The sequence below is a fragment of the Papilio machaon genome, chromosome 20 (assembly GCF_912999745.1).
Source record: "Papilio machaon chromosome 20, ilPapMach1.1, whole genome shotgun sequence".
Taxonomy (NCBI): Eukaryota; Metazoa; Arthropoda; class Insecta; order Lepidoptera; family Papilionidae; genus Papilio; species Papilio machaon.
In genome coordinates this window covers 2,196,035-2,211,885 of record NC_060005.1, presented here as the reverse complement: position 1 = coordinate 2,211,885, position 15,851 = coordinate 2,196,035, and positions in this window count along the sequence as shown.

The window sequence follows — 15,851 nt, the reverse complement described above, 5'->3', positions numbered from 1 at the left end:
TGAAAACCTTCGATTTGTCAAGAAGCGTCAAATGCGCTGCCCGTAACGCGATAAAGGTTAACCAAAAGTATATCTCCATTAAAATATATCAGTAGTCATGCGATGACGGATCGGCAAGTGCTTTGTTGTGCAAATACGAACAGCGCCCTCTGGTCGATCCAAACTTTATATTTTTAATGCGTCCAAATACCTACGGGAATCAACATATAAAAATACTTTCACCATGTTCATTCTGATTTATTTTACTAAAATTCCTGAGTCTCATTTTTGCCTGACTGATTGTTCTGAAACCAATATCTAATATTAGGTCCTTACATATGAAATTGGCGTTTTGTATGGGAGGAACAAAAAGTCGAATATTTTTTAACATAATATATTTAATTAATCAAAGTATGAACCATTATTTTCTATGCACTTTTGCCATCTCATAGGTAGTTCATTGATTCCTTTACTATAAAAACCAGTCGGACGGGAATCAATAAAATCTTTGAAGACGATTTGGACTGCCCCATCATTGATGAATTTTTTCCCTTGCAAGAAGTTATCCAAATTTCGAAAAAAATGGTAATCTGTTGGAGCAAGGTCCGGGGAGTACGGAGGATTTCTTAGACTTTCCAATTGAAGCTCTTCTAATTTAGTAGCCGTCTGTTGCGCAGTGTGTGGTCTAGCGTTGTCGTGAAGCAGCAGTGGCGTGGAGCGATTGACCAGCCTAGGTTGTTTAGCCGCTAGCTTTTCCATCATGGTTTGCAATTGCTGACTATAGAAATCAGCCGTAATAGTCTTGCCAGATTTGAGAAAACTGTAATGAACAATACCGGCACTAGTCGACCAAACGCTTACAAGTAACTTTTTTGGGGTTAATTTTCGCTTTGGGCAGGATTTGGCTGGCTGGCCAGGATCCAACCATTGCGCTGAGCGCTTCCGATTATCGTAAAGAACCCATTTTTCATCACAGGTAATGATTCGGTTTAAAATACCTTCATTATTGTGCCGGTTTAGTAATGTAACGCAAGAGTCGACGCGCGTTTGCCGGTTTGCTTCAGTCAATTCGTGAGGTACCCACCTTTCAAGCTTTTTAATCTTCCCAATTTGCTTCAAGTGAATTAAAACAGTTTTATGACTAACATTGCAGCCTGCAGCTAACTCGGACGTGGTTTGCGATGGATCCGCTTCCACAATAGCCTTCAACTCTTCATTATCAACTTGAGTCTCAGGCCGTCCACGGGGCTTGTTCTGCAGATCGAAATTTCCAGAACGAAAACGTTGGAACCAAAAACGAACTGTGTTTTCTTTTGCAACACGACCGCCATACACATCATTCACCCTTCGAGTCGTTTCCGCAGCACTAGTGCCACGGCGGAACTCGTACTCGTAAATAATGCGATATTTTAAGTTTTCCATTTTGTAAAATGAGTGACGCAAACAGAAAAAAACAGAAGAAAAAAAACAAATGAATGACGGTCATCGAACCACAAACACATGAGTCTATAGCTGTACAAATTTGAATTTGGAATTCCTTACCAAAGAGGAGAAATTCGTGATTAAAGTGGCCAGTACGAAAAACGCCAATTTCATATGTAAGGACCTAATATATAAAATTCTCGTGTCACAGTTTTCGTTCCCGTACTCCTCCGATCTTGACCGATTCTCATGAAATTTTGTGAGCATATTCAGTAGGTCTGAGAATCGGCCAACATCTATTTTTCATACCCCCCCCCCCCCATTTTTTAACTGCGCGCGGACGGAGTCGCGGGCGACAGCTAGTATCTCTATGTAAAACATATCGTCATCCCTGTTATTGTCTTTGACAAAACAGAGAAAACATATTTTAAAAGGGAATTAAGGTTTTAAAAACCCACAGTAACAAGGGTAATGTTTCCCGCAATTATTTCTGTTCAATTGTTACTTACTAAAGAAAAACCGCTTGACTATTTTTTTTTTAAGTAACGTGTCATTCATTTGTTATTTTTCACTACGGCAATTTAAATGGATCGATTTTTGACAGCTAAAGAAATAAACAAATTGTCACTGATATAAACGTGAATAGAGTAAAAACAATAGTTACAAGTCTAATGATTAATGGTCTATCTGAGCGTAGGGCGTGAGGCGACAGTAAAGCGATTTGATGCGGGAAAATTCGTAAATTAATCTTGACGTCTTCGCTTCGTTACCTATTTGACGTACCAGAATGTACTAAATTAATCATTCTTTATATAGATAATATTTATATCGTTCAGAACTTTTACATATTTTTATCCTGTAACCGTAGATTTCTGAGACCAAAATCTTTGTATGAAACACATCGTCACCCCTTTGACAAAAGCGAGATTGAAATATGTTTTAAATGAAGTTTTCGGTTTCAGAAACCTACTCTAATTCGTATCGTATCGGAAATACTCGGATTAAAAATCTTTATACCTAAATATTTGTAATTTATAAGAAAGGTATTGTAAACAGTTGTCTCTTAATTTCAGAATCGAGTCCAAGAAGGTTGATTGGTAAGTACATAGTTTTACTGTTTGGTTTTTATTTTAAAACGATACTTTTTGTATACTATTGTAGAAATTAATAGGATTAAATATTTTTTGTTGTTAAATTTTAATTCAATTAACTGATTGACTTTGATAATAAAACCAAATAAAGTTAACATTTCCGAAAAGTTATACAAAACAGAAATTTTCCTAAACATAAAGTGGCTACATTTGAACCAGCTGGTAGGGAAAGGAACTGCTCTGCAAACACAAAACGAGTTAAACCGCAGTTCAAGTAAACAAAATGCCGAAAGTCAATTTCCAAATTGCCCCGCGACCATAAAGTCAACCCCTCCTTAATCCAATCACACCCTGTCCTTGTCAACGTTTTGTTTATTCTATTCAACACCTTCCATTTATAAAAGATCTCCGTATTCTAACGACTTTCCCCTAAAACACATACTATACGCCATAATAGCGGGAGGGGGGCGGGCTCTAAACAAAATGTTTACAACGATATGAAGGAGAGCTCTTGTAAAGGCATAAAAAAGAAATTGTTTTTGAAAAAAGAACACACTAAGAAAATAATCCATTTAGTCGCGTGCCGCGCAAATGCCTCGGCCGTTAAGGGAACGCACGCGAACAAGATCAAAAAACCAAACCATTCGTATTTTGAGCATGGCTATCCTTTTATTTTGCCTAGTCAAAGCGGGGGGCTTGAAATTTAAAATGTACTTAAATTCAATTCGCATTTCCGCTAGGGATGTTCTCGGATTATTTTTTAATAGTAAACTTTTAATTTAGTTAATTAAATAAAGGTTCTATTTATGAATTTTAACAATAGTAAAAGATAAGCATATAACTATTGTGAATTTTAATTTAAATAACTTAAATTTTAGGTCATGTAATGACTGTGAATTTAAGATTTAAAATGTTCATTTAAAATCTGAATAAAAAAATATTCTTTCATTATATTTTTACATTGAAAATAAGAGAAATGCGGCAAAGAATAAAAGAAAAATGTGTATTTTAGTGCATAGCAATTTCAACGAAAAATGGTACAAAAAACTTTTTGTCCGGCAAACGTCACTGCTGCGCGTCCGGTATCTTTTTCGTTTTTTAATTTCCATTCGTGTCCATGGTGAGGTTGTTTTTGGCCATTCATAGTTAACGTGGGTGATCTTTTGTAAGGGCTCTCTGTGAAATTGGAGAGGGCAACGTTTTTGCCTTTTTGTAAAATCAAAATTGCTCCCGTATAGTTGTTCTGAATGGCCACTGTGTCTGCTTACCGATACGTGCACTTTGTGCAAAAATTTGTGTCGATTTAAATGAAAAATGGCCGCCGATGTTTTTTGCTTGTAAACCGGTTCACTTTTGTTTCAATCTTGCTATTAGCTGAATAACATCAAACTCCAACCCTTTCCAATCATTGTTAAAGTTATAAAAGCGGCAAGAAATTACAATATAAATGTTTTCAAAAAAAGAACACATAATTTACTTATATCTAGAAAGAAAATACGATATATTTCGAGCAGTTTTCTTTACATTTTCTCCGTTAATACACTTTAAAAAGTAATGTTAAATCAAGGGGAGTGTTCAATATCGAAAATTCATGTTACCAGTCGTCCATTTCACTGCAATATTGGTAATGCCAGTTGAAAGTGGCGCCCTCTAGCCGCGTGATATGTGACCGCTTCAAGTCCGTGACATACATTCTAATGGCCATGTCTCCGGGGAGCGCTTTCAGGAAAACGCATAGTGGACGGAAGTCGTTTTCAAAATAAATTTAAAGGCACGACAGTGTAAATAATTTTTTGCGATGACATAGGTATGATGATGAACATTTTTAATGCAAAAACTCGTACGACACATTTTTATCTCATTTATTTTCAGAGAAAATACATATGTGAGGTGGAAATATTTTGTAGGTTGTTTGTACCGTGAACATACATATGTTTAACTAATTCATTTACTTAAGCACTACCATTAAAGCAAAATAAAACATTCTTATAACAAAGTCAATTTCTCTAAAGTCGGATATTTATTATCTCTTAAGAAATGAAAAGGCCGTCTCATGTGAGTGTACCACAGCTAATCTATTGGAAATCCATTGCAAAAACATCACTTAAAGAATTCGGCCGCCGGCGAATGACGGCCTACGGTCGACGGAAATCCGGAAATTCTCAATTGGATCTTTTTTACAAGGGACGTGTCACATACGCTAGATTAACCTTACCCTGTACACGTAGACTTCGGAATCGTAAATAGTGTGCGTAACGCGATACGTCAAGACGAGGGGCGATTTGACGATAAATTCAATGTTACTTGTGCACATTTAACAACCCCATACAACCCAATTTTAATCAAAGTGGAAAGTTTAAGTTGAACTCTTATACTCTGGTGTCGGAACAAAAGAAATCTTACTATTTTATTATATCTTACTTCTTACTAATCTTACTTACTAATATTAAAAATGCGATTGTTTGGATGGATGGATAGATGGATGTTTGAAGAAACAAGAAATAAAGATTTATAGAAAAGGGTTGACATATGTTTTTGGCTAAACTAAAATATAATAGAAACAATGTTTAAGCTTTTTATGGTTAGGGCTATTCAGCGTATTAAAACTTTTGTCATTTTTGTTTTGTTGAGAAAAGATAAAGTAATATTTTTACCTAATATTAATTCAGTGTAACCCGAAATTGTCCATAAATTTATTAAGGTGACGACGACACGGTACGACCTGCACAAATTGCGATTTAACCTTGTGTCCGCTATATTAAAATACTAAAACATTGTTTGACAAACATTCCTTGAAATTGCAAGAATCAATTTGAAATAAATTCAATCTTTGAGCCATTGCAATAAGGTCGAGAATATGACACTGTGAGGATATAGCCCCTGTGTTAACTGCAAGCGTAAGTTTGTATAAATGTATAGGGTGGGACACGCAGCTTTGCACGCGTTCGCGAGGATTCATCATCACGACAGGAGGTCGTCTTGCCGCGCCTTCCTAATATCCAATATTCGTACACCTACACTGCGGTGAAAAACTCGCGTTAATGTTACTTAAATTCACACTCAATTTCCATCTATATCTTTGTCGAACGAACTACTTTGAAAGAGATATTAGTAAAAAGAACAATAAGAAACAATTACATTATCTTATTATGATTATGTTAAAATGTCTAATGGATATTGAAATTCGAGATTACTTTTATTCCAATAATAAAGAAATAGTTTTGAGAATATTATAATAAATAGTATTACTCGTATATTTCCGTGACAATCTACAGTCTCATTAAAATTACATAAGCACTCACCACATTTAAATAAGCGTGCACTTTTTACAGCACTGAATACAATGACATAAACACGAGTGAATCGAGTGTAAACATTAAAGGACTTCTTTCCCTTGTCAAATGTTTGTCTGGTATCCCGCAAATGTCGTGGCGTGGAGTTTCAAAATGGAGAAATTCTCGCGGAAAAACTTCCGGCGCGGTTATATTTCATCCGTGATAATATCCTCAAAACTTTCTCTGTCTTTGTTGTTTGGTTTTAGAGAATTTCTTTCGAGGGAGCCACGGAGCTTGGGGATGTAAATTAATTTTCATGTTTAATCCCTTGTTGTGTTTTTTTTTAGTTAAAGAATGTGATAATTGAGAATTGTTTTAATTTTTCTTCCGCTTTTTTTGTTAAAAGTATTTTTAATTTTAGTTATTCCACGATATGCATATTATGTACGTATAGTTGAGTGCTAATTTTAAAAGTATCATTAAAATCTGCAAACAAAGTTACTTCGATGAAAATCTTCGACTAAAAAAAAATATATCAAAGATAGAGTTTATTCTGAATCAAGCAAACGCAAGACACAAAATCAATATCCGTTTATTTGTATAGTGGGTAGTTTATCGATGCAGAGTTATCCACGGATCACCGCGGCGCGGCGCTAGCGTCGCGACATCCGGCGATCGCCCGTCATTTCCGCTTCCGGCACGCACCGCGCGAACAGGATATAAATAAACCGAGCGTGCATCACACATCGCGTGAGATAAATCGACTGCCTAATTCCTCGAAGATTTATCTATCTACTATCAAACCACACATGCTTCTTTAAATTTTGTTTACTCTTTGTTTAAGCATTATGAACAGTACATTTAAATGAAGTTATTTGCTAAGGAAGTAAAAGGGTCCGTATTTAAGATGTAGAGAATCAGGCCCCACAACAGATGTATCCTTTATTTAGAGTTCGAGAAACTATTTACAATACTTCTTTGCACTTGATCTTTAACAACACAATAATTGTTCGATCAATACTAACGTTGACAATTTATGGTACATACGTAGAACTATTACTATACCTAAATGATTTAACTGAACTATATTGTTTGCATGATGAAGATACAATGTTGTAATATTTGATAACTAGTGTTAGTTAAGTAGGAACAAGTACTGAAAACACTTTTATTTTTTGACGTTTATTACAGTACAAGCTTAATATAATCAAGTAAAGGAATAAGGAAAGAACAAGGCTACTGTCCAGATGCTCGTTTCCGGCGACGGTTAATTCCTCATTTGGCGTTGTACAAAATGAGACAGTGTTCCATCACATTGCGGGGGCCGAAAATACACAATAAATGTGAGTCCGGCGCTCCCCTGTCGTCTGACCTCGCTCGTTTACTGCCCCGGACTAATGAAGCACGCATATTGGCAATGCGACCATCTTAGAACATAGAACTTGAACATAAATGAAGAGATTCTCTTTGTTTTTATTAAAAACTAGCTTTTACCCGCGACTCCGTCCGCGCGGAATAAAAAATAGAAAACGGGGTAAAAATTATCCTATGTCCGTTTCCTGGTTCTAAGCTACCTGCCCACCAATTTTCAGTCAAATCGATTCAGCCGTTCTTGAGTTATAAATAGTGTAACTAACACGACTTTCTTTTATATATATAGATTACTGGAAGTAAGTCACTACCATATTTTCATATATCGTTACAAACTATGTGTGATATTTTACATACTCCAAGTGAACTCCAATGACCTTTCATCTCCAATATGTATAAGTGATTATTTGGCACTTCGGAACGCTGGTTTTAGTTCACTAGCTCAGTGAGGATTGAATAATCAGGTGTAATTGTTGTTATTTATTGAAGATCAGAATTTAAGTATAATATTATATTTTTCTAAGCATTTCCAGTAAATAAACTAACTCTTTGAACTGGACATTGGTTAATTACGTGCGATAGTTGGAAGCTCCTCACGAGAGAATGATTGCTGCGCGGTAACGACGCTTCGAACGGACTTGTCTCGAGTCGGGCTATGAAACTAGCGGCAAAATAGAGTAAGTTACGTAACTTTTATTGCAGAGTAATGTTTAACATATTTTTTTTTTAATAATAGCTTTTGTATAGTCTGCATTGTATTATGATAGATTTATTTGAGCGTTATTTCTGATCATTGTCTCGGATGTATTATTATCAAATTTAAGTTATTCGTATTATATTCGGATATTAATAGTAGATATCTTTCCGTTGATTTCGTGGCCCCACATTACTTAAAGCACGTACTCAGTAATGTCATTCGGCGTCCGCACAACAACTAGTTTATGGAGTCATTTCGCTACTCCGAGCACTCTCTCTACAACAACCACAAATCTACAACCAGCACTAATAAAGATATTTTCCTATTTGTAAAGTTATTTGGGAAATAGAGTTATAAAAAGTTTACTTCTAAATAGATTACGTAGTAGTAAAAAATATGCATTAGGGCGAAAGAAGAAAGTCCTACGAGTATACTAACCCACAATGTTTACAGTTTGAAACAGAAATTTTGCCATTTCTAATTAGGGCTTTGTCATGATAATCTTACATTTTTTTTAGATTTGTTATCGTAAATATGTTATTTCGTACTAAAAAAAAAATTAACGATTTTATTTCATAAGATTTTTATTGTATTTCTAGCGCCATCTGTTACAAAATTATACAACAAATATTTTATTTATATTATGGCTTTTTTAATTATTTATTTAATATAACTTTAGGTAGGTACACATATTTGGAAAACATTATATTAGTTTTTTTATATAGTTACAATATTACAAAACACACTATACCTAAACAATTTAAGAGATTCATTATATTATATAAAAATAAGAAATATTATTTATAAAACAATAGACAACATAATAAATCCTAATCGAAATTTATACCAATCTAGACGGTCTGGCGCCGATAATGTTGACGTGTGTACCAGTTTCGCATTATATTCTACAAATTATGATAATTCCTATTTATTTACTTGATATATATTGTGTATATATTGATTATATATTGTGTAACTATAGATATATTCATAGTCAACACAACACAACAGAGAGAATGATCCAATAAAGAAAAAAATTTAAAAATCTCAACAAATTTTAAATGAATTCAAAACTACATTAAATCACCAAACATTAATTTTAAACACATAATTGTACATTTTTGCATAATTTCTTTAACAAAAAATCAATACGAGAATCGATTACGGCCAGTTCATTAAACTCACTTCGGCGAAAATCATCGGAGCTGGCCCCCGGCGGGCACCAAAACAATGGCTCTTGGCCCCTCAGGACACCGTACAAGTGACAAACTCATAAACATTTGTCACCGGACAGACGTTCAACTAACTACGGCTCTACATTACAACAACACCAATTTACAATGATCCCATAAAGTTCGAAACATAACTGATCAGCGGGATCCTTTCAAAATGGTAGAGTATTACTTATTGATGCCCCAAAACGTTTAACCGATCCCACTCTAAATTTAAACAAATAATTTACGAACGGTCACTCCCGATGCCGAGCGTTTCATTTAGGGTTGGCACCTTCTACAGTAATTAATCATTACGCAAAAGAACACTATAAAAGACAAAAAAGAACTCGTTTAACTCAATTTCAAACCCCGAATTTTTAGTATTGACTATATATTTTGCAGAAATAAAAAAGAAATGTATAAATTTATGGATTGTATCAAAATTCGTTCAATTATTGAATCAATTTTCTTTTTCTAAAAATTAGTTGACTATTGTCCTATAAATCCCCTTTTTCTGAATTTCGTTAATAAATAAAGCAGTAAGTAATAAGAGAAAATAAGAAAACTATGAAACCTCAGTGTGACATCCCTAAATGAAGCATGAATAATTAAGGCAGCACAGCACCGTGGTCCAGTTGCGGACTCATTAGTCACTAGCATCACCACACGAACTCAGTAATGCTAAAACATAATGTTAATTACAAAAGAACATAACACGACTTGAAATGTATGTAAGGATCGATTGAATGGGACTAAATCTAGCACAGTTTTGTTAAAAATACGCTTTTAATTACGTAGACTCTCCTATATACAACTTCGGTTTTTTAAATCTTACTTCTTACTAATATTATAAATACGAAAGTTTAGATAAACGGATGGATGGATGTTTGTTAGACGGTATCTCAGGAACGTCTCTACGGATGTTGATGAAATTTTGCACAGATGTAGAACATAGTCTGGGAGAATACATAGGCTATTTATTAAGTTTTTTTAATTCCGCGCGGACGGAGTCAAGGGCACAGCTAGTTTATAATTAAAGGAGACAGTAATAAAGGTAGCCAAGAGAATAAAGTTTACTTTGAAGTTTGTGAAGATTGGCAATGAGAATCTCTGCGGTGGTCGTTTGGCAAGATAATTAATGTGAAGACATTGTTACGTGTCCGGCGACCGACCCCTTCTGTAGCCACCAGTCACTAGAGACCCGGTAGACTTATGGTATTCTGTATTTTAAAATGACAAGAACAATTCATAAATTTTCTCCCAAAACTTATGTTTTGTGTCACCAATTCTTATGCGTAAATTAATAGTGAACTAATTTATGGTGTCTATTAGTAAAGGATAAACAATATTACTGAAAGATTTTGATTAAACATATGAAATTGTTTTAAAAAACTCTAATCTTTGCTGAAATAGATTTGTTATAATTTACGTTTTCTTTACTCACACTTCGACTCCGAAAACATCGAAGATATTCAAATAATACCCGAAACAAAACAACAGAACAGCATAAGAAATAAAGGCGACATGAGCATCTACAGATAAGTACAAGTCGTAAATCGAAATTTGATAACTCCACTGCGACGACAACCACACACGTATGAAAAGATACCTTATGAATATTTTCACATCTTATAACCTAAACATAAAATACAAGTAACAAAAAATTAAATGTAAAAAACCAATCCAAAAATTAGGCAAATCCTTTCTGTCCTAATTCATATAACTAAATCTAATCCTAACCCAAATTTATATAAAATTCGCAAGCCGTACCAAAAAACAATTCTCTTTTGGTGATTTCAATTATAATGGTTAATTTAACAAAGGAATAGCTGTAGTAATATCAATATCAATGGGCTATAAAGATTTCGGTGCATATCTTAAATCTACGATTCAAGAATTATCTACCGAAGCGCAGTAAAGCGCGAGCAATCAAGCGTTGAGTTTCGTCTCGAGCAGTATTTTCTCCAGACAATGTGCCGGTGGTATTTGTCACCGAGGTAGATAAGGGCTGTGTCGCACTATCGCACGCTGAGTGGGCATCCTTGTAGGACATCGAGTGCTTTACGCAATCCCGGTGCACCGATTTATGCGTACAGACCGTTGTAGATTAGCCTGATAGACGCGAGACCGGGATTCACAATCAACTGGCTCGCTTCCTTCTTTTGTTTCTGTGTGTGGTTGTGCTCTTTTGTGTTATTGAATGTGTTGAAAACCGATTTAAATCAATGTTTGAATTAAATTCATATTTTTAGCACAAAAATCACGGTGAAAGTTAACAAAAGGATAGAGGAAAGTTATGGGACCAAGTCATATGAAACGTAGTATCGAAACATTTGCCTCAAGCTGATATTATGTGAGATTGTGTTACTTACCAGTTAAAGTTGGTCTGTTCATGACACTTTTCTAGTCTTATCTAAGTACCTGGGATCAGACTTATTATATACCGCAAAAACAACCAATGTCTACTTCATTGTATGTACTAATAGATCTAAAGAACAAGTCACGTAAAAATTATGACGGTCCATCGACAAGGAGCGAGGGCGCACCTTAATGTTAAATTAGGTGATCCATCTAAGAGCAAAGGGCGCTAAGGGCCCAATAAATTAGTTGGGGACAGCGGGGATAATAAACACAGCTAGGAAATAGCAGTGTGAAATAACTTGTTAGGCGTGCCTCGACCTCCCCACGTGACTAATTATGCCCCTTTGTTTTCCTTTTTGTCGAAGATCAAGTGTAAATTACTTTCACTTCTTATGTTGTCCTGGTACTTCATTCGTACAAAATAGAAAAGAAGAACATCTCCTTTGAACCGTTTTCTGATGATAACAACGTCAATAGCAGAAATAAACGAATATTAGATTAAAAAAAAATTGATAAGAGAATGTCTAATTAAATGACCTTCAAAGTACATTTTAAGTGATACGAAATTGTAACTGTCTAATCATCGTGGGTCATGAACTTGAATCAGTACAATTAAAATCACAAAGAGAATTACAAAAGTTTCGCACAAAACACATCGATAATTTTGTCACCGTTGGATATAAATATTGTTTTGTATTTATGGTGGATGCGAGACAAAGGGAGGGGAGTAATTACTCGGAAGGACAGAGCGCCCTGCGGAGTGACGCCGGAGGACCGCGGCACAGGAATCTTTGTATCTCGTCGTACATCGAGATTTATTAAACTGATTGCTTATTTTCGCGGAACATTATGTATCATACTCGTCTGGGTATCGACAAACGCTATATTTTAATAAAAATTTACATTTATATTGGAAAACAAGTATTTAAGACAAATCTTTTTTTATTTTATAAGGTGACAAACGAGCTTGCAGCCACCTGGTATCTCCCAAATAGCGATTGCTACCAATAGACTTTGAGAAACGTTGCCTACCTTTAATCGACGAAGGAAGGACCGCACAAAAAGATGATATTTTTATTATCAATGCGTCAGTTCATGCCGTCTAAACTTAAACTTCCTATTATTTTCTTATAAAAAAAAGTGGAAAGGGACAGTAGACTAAAATTAGGCTTGATCTATGGCCTGCAGATATATGGTCTGGTCGTTATAAAAATATATGTTTTTAAATTAAATTACACGCGGACTAAGTCTGAAAGTGTTCAATATTAGATGATATAGAATGTAGGTACCATATAAAACTGGAAGGCTCAGGTAAATTGGAAAACGCAGTAAAAAGAAAAAATCGTCATGAATCGGCGTTACGAACGACCGGTAATATTCTAAAATATCCGGTAAGATTCGGTCCAATCATATCCGTATTTTAGGACTACCCCCAGGGTTGTTACCTTGAATCTTGCAAACGCTCTGATGGAGAGGTGATACGGCGATTTAGCAAATGTCCTATTCAGTACAGGGACGGATCCAAACAATTTTAGTACGAATTTTATTAGTATAAATTGCGTTACATATTTATTAAATTATATGTTTTTAACACTCCTCTGACTTAAGACTTGAAAATTTTAAGTGACGTCTATTTTTTTCATAAAATTTATAAGACCTATAAGATTATTTTATAATATGCTTGTTTATTATATCGCTTATTTCCAATACGAAAATAAATAGAGCAAAAAAAATAGATACTTCTCTCCCCAAATCCGTCACCGGGGTACAGTCATCAATACTAACGGTCGCACCCCGAGAGAGTCGTACAGTCGCTGCGAAAAATCATTCCCTGGCTAAAATATCAATAAAACACAAACGCTCAACGCTAAGGTGGGCTTTCACGGTACGTGACACATAGACGTAGATGGCCGATAACACGAACATGGACTTCTGCGCATTGATAATTCAACGAACTGAAGTTAAAAAAGTACACGACATTTCAGACAGATGGACTATCGACGGACTATTTTATCTACGTTGTCACAGATAGCTTTTGGTAGTGTTTTCATGGTGCATCGTATATAGCGGTTCTCATCACACACCGCGAAAACCCGACCTTACGGAGTGAGGCCGTCGGGACTCGTAGAATCGCACTCGAATACCAAACGCGCCCTAACAGCTTGCCCTTTTGATGGGACACTTTATATTTTTGTAATGGCCGTACCGACCGCGGCTCAATGCTTTACGAGATTTACATTCGGTCGTGTCTTTTTATTGGCCGCGTAATGGCTGAAGCGTGCTGTAACCAAATACACTTAGGTAGTGAAATATTCAACTAAACGTTCTATTGATACGGCCTTTTACACAAGAAATTACTATGATTATGGACCAAAAGTATTTTTTAAATGATGTCAACTTACTGCCGCATTCTTTAAGTAGTCTCACTTAGTTTAAATTTAGTACATACTTCACTAAAGGACTTTCTTGGTGGCTATTAATATCTAAGGGAGTTAGTCTTTTATTAATAATGTTAATTAAAACTGTTTTGTTAGTAATTAAGGACGTCCATATACGTATGTCACAAGATACAAGTAGAACGATGTCAAAGTTGCAAATAAAATTGATATCAAATTTCAACTTGTACGTTTGTAGGTTATTGAAGTAAATTCGGCGTGACTTCAAGTAATCGATCTTTTATGTCCAGAGACATCCGCAAGTGGTCCCCTATCCCGAACAGAAGGGTCGATGAGAGGGCATTTATTGGAGGTAATTAAAAAGAAAACAGACAAAAGCCCGCAGCTGATCGGGACGTGCGGCGAACACTAACGCGCGGTTGTTTGTACTGAGTAGTGTTGTGACGTTCACTAATAGTATTTTATCGATACCGTTTTAAGTGACCAGTGACCGCTAATAAGAAGACCAAGGCATTATTTTTATGTCTTGTAGTATTTTCTAAAATAATTAGGTATTTCGAAAGGGACGTAACGAAACCTAAGAGAAAATCTAATAGATAGCATTAATATTAATTATCTAGACTAACATTATAAAGAGGAGAGATTTCATTGTTGTTTGCATTGATTAGACTCCGAAACTACTGAACCAATTTGAAAAATTCTATCCCTGTTAGGAAGCTACACTATCCTTGGGTGTATTTACTACTATTTTTTTTTTATTCCGCGCAGGTGAAGTCGCCAGTAACTGCAAGTTGGATAAAAAAGGTTTTTTCATCCTTCATTCCCTCAAACTTCATTTTTAAACATTGACTATTTTAACAAAGCTTGTCGAAAACAATAGAAGCGCAGTCATAATCAAAGGTAGTTATAGTGTATTTTTATCGACAAGTTTGAAGTAACATCTCTAACGAAGATCACAAACCGGTCCAGTGAAAGAGGACTTTTATCAGTGGAGACCGATACGTGCACTCCTAGACTCGGACGGTAATTTATTACCACCCCGTTCTAGCAGAATTACTCAACACTTCCGTATAACTCTTATTGTTGTCGACATAGAATAGAAATTACGGTAAACTAAAGCTTTCTCAAGATTACGATGACTTCTGTAGCTTACTTGCGTCTATGTTTCCTTAAAATATAGTTTTATTTTTTTTGTTAAATATCATTATATTTCTAATGGTGAAAAGTGTGAAAAATACATTTTAGTCAATTAACAATCATTTGTCTAATATGTATACTGACTTCGTTCTTGAATTCTAAAATTGACAATAATTTGGAGAACTCTTGAAACTCTTGAACTCTTACAAAGCTTGAAGCCCAATTTCATATGTGTCACAACACATGAAATACCATAAAGCCTGAATAAACTAAGACCTTTGTTAAAATACATTTTTAAATTATGTAATATAATTCGCAAAAGTAAAAGCATGTGGAGATACGACGTGGACAAAATGTTAAAGCTCGTCGGAGGCTCTTTTGGGTATAAGTGCAATTTTTGGCATTTTCAAAGCACTTGCGCTACTTAACTTTGGTACATAGAGCAGATTCCAGAGTAACATTAATAAATATTATATTTTAATGTAGATAAGTTATAATTAACCCTTGCTTTGACAAATCGCCCATTGATCTGTCTTGGGCTAGACGCGGGTTGGCCATCAAAGGTGCGAGATGTCGCCGCACTCGCGGTCGGTGTAGCCGGAGCGGCAGCAAAGAGCCGCCCGCCATTAACCGATATGACAAGACTATAAAGTAAGCCCCACCGTGGGACGACGACGTGGGATTCGTAACGCAGTATGCTCTACTTTGACCAAATAATTTAACTCCAAATTATCACACAGAAAATTCCAACTGAACGAGCAATGAATTCACTTATAAATTATTACATCAACATAGAAAAAAATAATATAAAATTATACGATGTCGTAAAAGAATAATTCATTCTGTAAATATGAAAAAGGACTATGAAATAACTGGCCTGTCTAATTGACGAAACACTAAAGTACAAG